Source organism: Balaenoptera acutorostrata, chromosome 1 (assembly GCF_949987535.1).
Source record: "Balaenoptera acutorostrata chromosome 1, mBalAcu1.1, whole genome shotgun sequence".
NCBI lineage: Eukaryota > Metazoa > Chordata > Mammalia > Artiodactyla > Balaenopteridae > Balaenoptera > Balaenoptera acutorostrata.
This window is the reverse complement of record NC_080064.1, coordinates 4,144,662-4,154,903: the sequence shown is the minus strand read 5'-3', so window position 1 is coordinate 4,154,903 and position 10,242 is coordinate 4,144,662.

Sequence of the window (10,242 nt, the reverse complement as noted above, 5' to 3'; positions counted from 1 at the left end):
ACCGCCCGCGATGGCCCAGGTCATCCTGGAATCTGCTTCTGCGGGTCTGCTTGGATCAAGTTAATCAAAATGCATATTCACGTGAAAGCGTCTTAGAGACCTTCCTTGCTGGGGAGCCAGGCTGTTGGCATGGAAACCAGCCTTCCCTCTGACCTGGTTGCTTTCCTCCAGGTCAGAGGGTGAGAGCGACCTGGCGAGAACGAGCTCGCCCCACCCCGAGGTCACCCCACCCCGAGGTCACGTCCTGACTGTCTGGGGAAGCACCAACGGTGTGATCCAGCATATTTATCTGGTGACACCGCTGCACAGTGTGGCTGGCCTCACGTCACAGGTTCTTTTAAGATGAAAGCTGTCAGGCCTTCCCTGGTGGTCCAGTGGTTAAGACTCTGTGCACCCAATGGAGGGGGCCCGGGTTCGATCCCTGGTCAGGGAACTAGATCCTGCACGCCACAACAAAGATCCCGCACACGGCAACGAAGATCCCGTGTGCCGTACTTAAGACCCAGCGCAGCTGAATAAATAAATAAATAAATATTAAAAAAAGATGAAAGCGGGCTTCCCTGGTGGCGCAGTGGTTGAGAATCTGCCTGCCAATGCAGGGGACACGGGTTCGAGCCCTGGTCTGGGAAGATCCCACATGCCGCGGAGCAACTAGGCCCGTGAGCCACAACTACTGAGCCTGCGCGTCTGGAGCCTGTGCTCCCCAACAAGAGAGGCCGCGATAGTGAGAGGCCCGCGCACCGCGATGAAGAGTGGCCCCCGCTCTCCGCAACTAGAGAAAGCCCTCGCACAGAAACGAAGACCCAACACAGCCAAAAATAAATAAATAAATAAAGTAGGTGACTTTAAAAAAAAAAAAAAAGATGAAAGCTGTCAACAATCAGATATGGAATCTTTATACGACACGAGCAATTCTAATAAGTGCTCTATCACAGCCAGACTGCGGGACTTCTATCTGAAATAACGGCTTTACGGAAAGCACATTCGACAAGTTGCCAAAAGTAAAAAATAATCCTGGGTATGGGAAATGACAAAGACCTCAAACAGATGTTGTCAGGATTTAATAAGTCGAGATGGATGACGGTTGAAGCGAGACTTGGGTGCGCGTCGCGGCTCCGTCTGGTGCTGTAAGCCGGAGGCCCATCCATCTCTCGCTCTGGTCCTTGTAGATGCAGCATGAAGAATAGCCAGGGATGCAGTGAGTAAACATCACATCCTTCACTTTCTGAGAGCACAGGCCCTGGTTCACTCCGATGGACACCTAAATGGAAACAGAGTACCTGGTGGGGCAGGTAAGCTTCAGCACACCTTCAACTCCTGCGCGCGGCCCCAGAGGTTTCTGGGATGAATGCCAAGAAAACGTTCACGCCCGAGCGATGGACGTTTATTAACAGTGGAAGGTTTGGCAGACCCTTCCGGCCAGTGGAGGATGCCCCATGGTCCTCTTGGCTCTTCCCGGGTACCAGCCACACTCTACCATCCTGGGTGTCCCCGCACGGAGTCCTGTACCTGTGTGCACAGTGAGGGGCTGGGTTTCTTCTGGCCCTTTTCCCCTCACTGGGCTTCAGGTCTCTCTGGGGCAGAAACCATACTTCATTTCCAGCCCTTGTGCTCAGTAGAGCACCATGCTTATGAAATGATTGTTTAATGAGACTGAGTGGAAGGGAACTAGTGCTGGGGGGACAGAGAAGGGAGACACGTCGGGCTCTGAAGTACATCTTTTTCTGTGGCTGCTGTGGTCTGAATGTGTGTCCCCAAAGTCCTGTATTGAAATCTTAACCCCCCAGGGCAATGGTGTTAGGAGGTGAGACGTCTGGGAGGTGATTAGGTCATGAGGGTGGAGCCCTCAAGACTGGGATTAGTGCCCTAATTAAAGGGACCACACAGAGCTCTCTTGCCCCCTTCACATGTGAGGGCATGAGAAGCCAGGCATCTGCAACCACGAGAGGGACCTCCCCAGAACCCAACTGTGCTGGCACCCTGATCTCAGAGTTCTGGCCTCTCGACCGTGAGAAATCAATGTCTGTTGTTTACAATCCACCCAGTCTGTGGTATTTTGTTACAGCGGCCAGAACAGACCAAGTCAGTGGTAAAATACACACAACATAAAATTTACCATTTTAATAATTTTTGAGTGTGCAGTTCAGTTGCATTAAGTACATTCACACTGTTTTGCAACCATCCCCACCGTCCATCTCCAGAACTTTCTCATCTTCCCCAATTGAAACTCTGTCCCTGTTAAACATTGACTCTCATCCCCCTGCCACCCACCCCTCTACTTTCTGTCTCTATGAATTTGACTCCTCCGGGGACCTCACATAGGTGGAATCATACAGTATCTGTCCTTTTGTGTCTGGCTTATTTCACTTAGCATAACGTCCTCAAGGTTTATCCTCATTGTAGCAGGTGCCAGAGTCTCCTGCCTTTTTAAGGCTGAATAATATTCCACTCTATGTAGAAATGCATCCATGGAACTGTATGAATGGGCCGTGAAGGTGGGAGGTGACCTGAGCAGGTGGCCACACTGCCTTTGGAGCTGGGCTCACCTGGGTTTGAGGGCTGGCGCTGCCCCTCGTAGGGGCAAACCTCGGTGCTCCCTGAGCTCTGAAAAATGGGAGCAGAGATGTACCCACCTGCCAGGGCCGCCTCAGGACACCCACATTCTGCACACGAGACCCCAAGGGGAGCTACTTTTCCTATGAAGTTGCAGGCGACCCTGGGATCCCAGGCCAGTCTGGACTTCATGGATTTTGGAGTGGAGGCAACAGAAGACTCACGGGGAGTGAAGTGGGGACCTGCCCTCCCTTTCCCAGCTGTAGACCGACTTCCACCTCCAACCAGGGGCCCCGGGTGCCTGTCCTCCTGCCGCCTGGCCTTCCCATTGGCAGCTGCCTGGATCGGCTCCCACAGACCCCCATTGCCCACCCTGGGCCTGTCTGTTCTTCCTCAGTGGCCAGACGAAGCAGCTCTTAGTGACAGGGCGTTGGGGCTAAATTAAAACCAGTGACCTGCAAATTAAGGGCTCCAAATCCCATTTCCCGCTCCACAGCTGCCTCACCATCGTCCTCTCCTTTCCCTCTTAGATTGGAGCCTGTCAACAGCCGTTAGTGCTGCCCGGTTATGAATCTGTCACACGGCAGCGGCAGCAGCAGCGGGGCTCCGCTCTCAGCAGACTGAATCGTCTTTGCATTTGTGAAATTTTTCTTTTTTAAAGTAATTGCCCATTTTACCCCCATTCTTCTTGTCTGCATGTGAATATTCTTATTTAAGGTGAAAGTGGGGAGCTATTGTCATCCCAGGCTGGATCAAGGGACCATACAATATGCCATGACAAATTGAGGTTATTTTTCTGCAAAGATGTTTTGGGGGCCTGGGTTTAGAGTCAAAGGGACCTTCAAAGTATAAAATGTTCAAAGTGCTTTCATCGGCTTTGATATGAGGTAGCGCGTCGGTTGGATCCGAAGCGGAAGGTGACAGGCTGGTATGCAGATGGTCTCTGTGTGTCCAGTCTGTTTCCTCGGGGCGCCTGGGGGCCACTCCTTGCAGCCCCAGAGTCAGAGACCAGCCCGCCTGCCCTGCGGCCCAGGACTCGGGGTGGCCAGGCACTAGGAGGGCTCTGCAGTGTGCCTCTGTGTGACCTTGGCAATGCCCTTCCCTCCCTGGGCCTCGTCCCTCTGTGAAGTGGCTTCACGAGGGCTCCTGGCTTCTCCCAGGGGAGTGTCATCTATTCCTCGCGTTAAATTCTGAGGGGAGAGGGCGTGGGTGCCTGCTTCAGTCCTGGGACACAGAGAGCTGGTGTTTACTGGCCCGTCTCTCTGTTGTGGCTTCCTTCCTAGCCTCAAGGAAATTCTCTTTCGGGATTGAGCTAAACCTTCATTGGGAAACACTTGCCAAACGGTCGCTACTCAGGCGGTGGGTTTGGAAGTCCAAGGTGGTTTAGGAAGACAGAGTTGTGCTTTGAACGTGAGGGTGGGCTCAGCAGATGGGAGGGGGGCCGAGGTCTTTGGGAAGTGGCATCTTTTCTGGACTGGGTTCAAAATTGTCCTGGGAAAGCGACCCTGCTGAATCCTTTCTCTAGAGGCCACTGTGCCTCTCCCCCGGGGCTGGTGAGCCGAGGGCCCCAGCAAGGCCTGGCTGGCTGCGGGGGGAGGGTCCGGGGTCGCGTCCCTTCTGTCCCCCACATGCAGCCCCACTTTGCCTCTGTGCCCTCCTGTTCCTTTCATCTCTCTGTTTCCTCCTGTTCCTTTGTTTCTCCATCAGACATGCTGCCAGGCCCTGGGGGCTGGAAGGTACCCTGATGCATGAGACACAGCTGGACCCACAAGAGGCCAGAGGAGGCCCCTGGCATGAACCAGAAGTCATGGCTCAGGAGCTCAGGGCCTCGGTAGAAACCTCTTCCTCAGAATTGCTTCTCGGTAGTTTCCTGGAAGGTTCCCAGAGCTTTGAACTTCAACTTAGCCAACCGGCGCCGAGCAGGACCCAAGGCCCCAGGGCGGACGAGCTGGTCCCTCAAGCTCCTGCCCCGGGGGGACTGCTGCCCACCCCACCTGCCCTGGGTGGCTCTGTGGTCCATGGAGGTGGTGCCAGTCTTGGAGTGAGAGTGGCGGGAGCAGGCGTTCGGGGGAGCATGGTGGGGGCACAGCTGTGCCCCATCCTGTTCCCCAGCCCAGAGCTGCAGCTCAAGCCTGCTTCCTTCTACCAGGAAGAACTGAGCTTTCTGAATGGACACCGCCCTTGGGGAGGTCAGCGGGATGGAACCGTGTGCCCCGTGTGTGCGTCTGTGGAAGGATTCGGGTCCTCTGGATGTCTCTCCAACTGCAGGGATCCCAGGCTGGGGGGCTGCATGCAGAGTCTGGCCCATAGAGAGTATTAAACAATATATATATATACTGGGGCATCCTGTGTTTAAAAAATAGTAAATAATTTGCCAGCATTAAAAAATCAAATCAAACTCTGTATTTCTTTTGAAAAACGGGAAGTTTCTGGCCACACTAAGCCTACATTATCCCATAGTCCCAATTGCCTGGATCTGGGAAGCAGCTGCCCCCTTTCAACTGGATACATGCTGTGCTTTCCCGCAATCACCGCCACTTCCTATAGTATCTCCCATGCTGAGCCCATGTGTCTGTCATCTAATTTTTGGCCATTTACCTGGCTGACTCTATGGGATCTGAATTTTCAACCTTTGGTGGTAGGATTGGGGTTACGGCAAGTCACCTTTGAGTCCAGTGTCCTGTGTCTGGAGTCTAGTTCTGCTGACCGCTGGCTGTGGAACCATGGACAAATCACCCAATCTTTTAGAATCTCGGGTCTTCATCTATACAATGGGCTAAATGCTTTCAACTTCAGAGAGTTATTGGGAGGACTAAAGGAGATGATAATTCACGTAAAGAGCTTAGTTGACTGCCTGTCACATGGCAATAATAATAATATTATATGTATTATAATGATATTTTAATGATAATATAATGATATTTTAATAATTTATACTATAATAATATTAAAATAATATTATAATGATAATATAATAATGATATAATAATTTATACTATAATAATAAGACATAATTACAGTGTTGTAAAAATTTATAATAACATAACATATAATAATTACAATATAATATGTAATCTAAGAATTGTAATAATAACAACAAGACCCAGCACCTACTGTCTGCTTCCCGGGGCAGGCACTGTCCTGAGTACTGGACCTGTACTAACTTGTCTAATTCTCACAATAGCCCCTGGGATGCAGGTCCCACTATCAGCATCAGTCCCTCATTTTACACATGATGAAACGGAGGCCCAGAGAGGTTAAGATGTTTGACTGTTGTTCAATAGAAAGTGGCAGAGCTGGGGTTCGGACCTACACCATCTGGTTCCTGCCTCTGCTTTCAGCGTATACAGCACCAAGTTGCCTCTGCTGCTGGGATCCAGGTCCTTCAGCTCTGACATTTACTGGAGGATCTGAGGCTTGAAGTTCTCCCAGGGGTTTTCTTGCAGCTCCAGTGGATGTTGGGTCTTGGGCTTTCTGGACAAACCCGAATGGGCGGGGGATGGTGGCAGAGTGGGGTGGCATGCAGATGCGAGACCTTGGGTAACTGTGACCTTCTGGTGGAAGCCAGGGCTCTTGGTCCCCGCTGCCCCCACCAGGGCTGTCCGGCCTCTGTTCCAGCAGCCCCCCAGCCTCTGAGAGCATCTCAGCAATAACCACAACAAGCTGCAGCTTTTGTCAGTGGGAGCTTCCAGGGAACGCGTGGGAGCCGGGATCCTTGGGTTTCCAGCCCCTTTTGTTCCTTCAAATCAGAGCTCATCTTGTCAGGAACAAAGCAGCAGCAGAGCGCTCGCTAGCTGGATTAATCCTGTTAAACAATTCACAGATCTGACGCCAGACGCCCCTTTTGAAACCTGGGGGTACGGACTGCAAGTCAAGCGTGAGTCTCACATCGCTTTCAGCGGCTCGTTGCCCGGCAGAGCTGAAGGGCCAGGGAACAGAGACGGCGGACAAGGCAGTGTTCCCGCGACTTCACTGGCCGGATTCATGCTCACCGCGAGCTCTTCTGCTTTCCTGCGACTGATGTGCAGAAAAGAGACGGACATGAAAGGGAGAGGTTGCCCCTCGCCTCCCAGTTGGGCCCCTTCTTCCCAAACCCTCGCAGGGAACAGCCCGAAGTACTCTCATCACTCCACTAGGGCCGGCGTGGGAGAAGGAGTCGGGCCGAGTGGCTGCGGGCCCAGGGCAGCGTGTCCAGGGCTTACACAGTCAGCAGGGCTGAAACTGTGCCGGACCAGATCCTGCACACCACGTAAAAGCTGATGGGTTGGTCCTCAGTTTCCCCATCTGCTAAGTGGAGACTGTAGCCCTGCTGATCTCACGGAGAGTTGAGGAGGATTTAGGAGAGTGCCAGGTGTCCTCTCAGCCAAAGGCATCAAGCTTCGCAGTGAGTGGGTGTCCCTGTGCCCCGCAGGGAAGTAGGACACGGTAGAAGGAGCCGTTGTCTCACTTGGGGCTGGTTCTTAACTAGAGGAATGGGGTGCCCTTGGGGATTATTTCTCAGAAAGAGACATGGAATTCTGGCTAAACTTTCCAGGGGTGCATGAGCCCCATGTAGGTTAAGAGCTCCCAGAATGTTCTGGGGATCTTTGGAACGTCTGTGGAGATAGCCCAGTGCCCTCAGCCCTCTTCAGGGCTACACCAAGTGGCCCTTCTGTCCTCCAGGGATGATGCTGGCCTAGGTGGTCCACACCCCATCCAGCTGGCAGGCTTTCTTCACCTGGAACACCGGCTGCTCTCGCGTCCGCATGGACAGAGCTGCTTGTCACCCAGCCCCCGTTGGCTGCCTTCTTGGGCTGCCCTGGGTGGTGGGCAGTGGCCAGGGTAGGGGCTCTGGAGTCAGAGGGCTGGGCTGAATTCCAGCCTCAGTCTGATGGCTGCGGTGCTGCAGGTGCCTTGTTTAACCTCTTGGTACAAGGAAGTGGGAATAATGGTCATTGGACGGAAGTTAAATGCACTTGTGCATCTAAAGCATTTCCCACAGCCTGGCTCAAGGAACGCTAGTGATCTCATCATCACCCCCCTTGACGGAGGCTGAAGCCATGCGTCAGAGAGTCTGTGCACACGTGTGTGCACTGGGTACCCGACTTCTGTACCAAGGGAACCATGGGGCTGTGGACCCCCAGCGCTGGTGGAGTCTCTTCTGGTAGAGGGGCTCGTGCTGTTGGCTGTGACATCTGTGTTCCTTCTGTGACATCCCTGCTGGGCTTAGTGCAGGGGGCGGTCCTCCTCCCTGTCCCCTGCTCATCCCTCAGGCAGGACCCTTGGCCTGGGACCAGGTTCTCCCGGGAGTTCTCTGGCTTTCTGTGTCTGGGCTCTAACGCCGTTTCCAGGTGGGGGTGGAGGGCAGCCAGGGCCACGCTGTCCACAGGAAGAGCCCCAAGGGCCCATTTCTGCAGGCAGTGAGAGCCCAGGCCCTGTCCCATACCCCTGACTTGAAGTTTCCACACAGACCTAAGGGCCTTGGACACACCAACCAGCCCCTGACCGCCCAGCAGAAGATCCTGAGGTTCAGGGCAGACAATAGAGACTGCCATCCCCAGGCATGGTCAGGGTAGGGTGGATGAGGACGTCCACCAGCTGGGGAACAGGGAGGACAGAGGGCTGTGTGGGCCAGGGAGCCCCTGGGTAGCTTGCTGATAGTGTACAGTCTCAGGACAGGGGAGGGGAGGCAAGGGGAGGGGAGGGGCGGGAGGGGAGGCAAGGGGAGGGGAGGGGCAGGAGGCGAGCAGAGCTCCGACAGGGCTGGTGAGCAGGCTGGGTACTGTCTAGGACTTCTGTGGCACTCAGCACTGGGTGCTGTGACAGTAGGGGAACACCTGGATGGGTTCCTGCACATCCTCTCTGTATAGGGACAAAAGAGCAACTAATGTTTACTGAGCATTTACTATGTGACACTTCAGTGGAAACTGACAACTTTTTATCTGCTCAGCCTGCATCATGTGCTCTCAGCCAGACAATTGCATAACTCTGCCCCCCAGGCATGGTGATTGGCTCAGGGATGGGCACATGACCTAAGTAGGGCCAATCAGATTCACCCTTGGGATTTTTGCTGGGGTAATGGGGAAGGAGGTTCTCTCTCTCTTTCTCATTTCTCTCTTTCCTCACCAGCCATAAGATAGTAAAAGCCAGGACCTCCTGGTCTGCTGGTGGCCATCCTGCTGCCTTGTGGGGAGAGCTTGCCTGAAAATGAAGCCAAAGCAGAGGAGTGGGGGGCTGAGAGAGGTGGGGAGATAGAGCGTGTGAGGGAGGGTGGACACAAACATACCCCCCAGTGGCATTCTCAGGGCCCTCAAGGTTGGCCCCACCCCTCAGACCTTCCAATCATGGAAGCTGATGCACCCCCTCTCTGGCCCAGCCTGTCCCTGTGGGGTTTCAATTATTTTTCCCAGGCGCTGTGCTCAGCACACGTGTATCATGAATTCCAAGTCTTGCAATTACCCTAAGGGGTAAGTTTCTTATTATTCCTGCTTTCAGAAGAGAAAGACCGAGACTAAGAGGTCTCATCACCCACCGAGGTGGTCCCTGTGGCTTAGAAGGCTCAGAACTGGGATCCAAGCCCAGGGCTCCCATTCCAGAGCCCATGCTGTGGACACACACGAACCCTTCCTCCTGACCCCAGCTGCCCGTCAGAGGCATCAAATAAGTACTTGTTGAATTAAACTCATCCTGGCTGCTGGGAATGGGGTCCAACTCCCCTTCCTTCTTTGGATTTGTGTGTCTGCTCCGGATGTGCCCGAACCCTTTGCCTCTGGCTCCTGGGCTCTCATGTAGGCTGAGGCCCTCCGCCGCGGTCCTCAGGTGTTGGGGCTGGATATCCTGCAGCCAGGCCACGGACGCTCCAGCAACACCGCGTCACAGAAACTTTCCCAGAACAATTCTGTGAGCCACTTGAAAGAGCGAGACGGGCTGGATCCCCGTGTAGTCAGCTGAGATGGAAACCATTGCGTGGAGGCTTCGGGCGCCTTGTTCCCTTTCAGAAGCAACTTCCTTGTTTGATGGGAACAGAGACGGTCCTGTAACATCCAGGTCAACGTGTTCTTTGGGGGATTTTAAAAGAGGCCAGAAGTGTGTTCTGAAGAAAGCAAGCGAGTCGGTCTTCTTGGCTCCACGTGGTAAACTCGGAGCAATTTGGGGAAGATCAGAAGCGGTTGCATTTCTTCCTTGGTCTGGGAGAGATCAAAACTGCGGTTGGCAAAGGTGATCTCATCTGAAAAGTCCCTCAGAAGATCCAGAAAAATTGGTGAGCTGGGGTCACGCGGGGGCTGGGGGCCTGCTTTCCTCTGCTTCCACCCAACTACGGGGCCCCCGCCCCCCTGAATCCTGCTGTGAGGTTCTGGGAGGGCCAGGGAGACTGTGGAAAGGGTCGTGGTCGGGGTGATGCCAGGAAGGCGGGGACGAGCCCTTGTTCCTCATCAGCCTCTCCTTTCCCCGAGGCCCTGCATCTGCCTTCAAAGGCACTCAGCTCGCTTTGTGCTGGGCGTTGAAGGGGGTTTCCTGGGAATGGACCCTGCCTCTGTTGGCCTTTCTCTTCCATCCGTCACTGGCTGGGGTGAGGTGCGTTAACCCCCGAGCATCTGTGTTCTGGGTGAGCTGGCAGCTGTGGGCGGTGGCTTCTAGAAAGAATCAGGATCTCTGGGGCAGAGAGCCCCGGGCCCTCGACCCCTGTCTTAGGTGGGGTCTCCTGAAGCA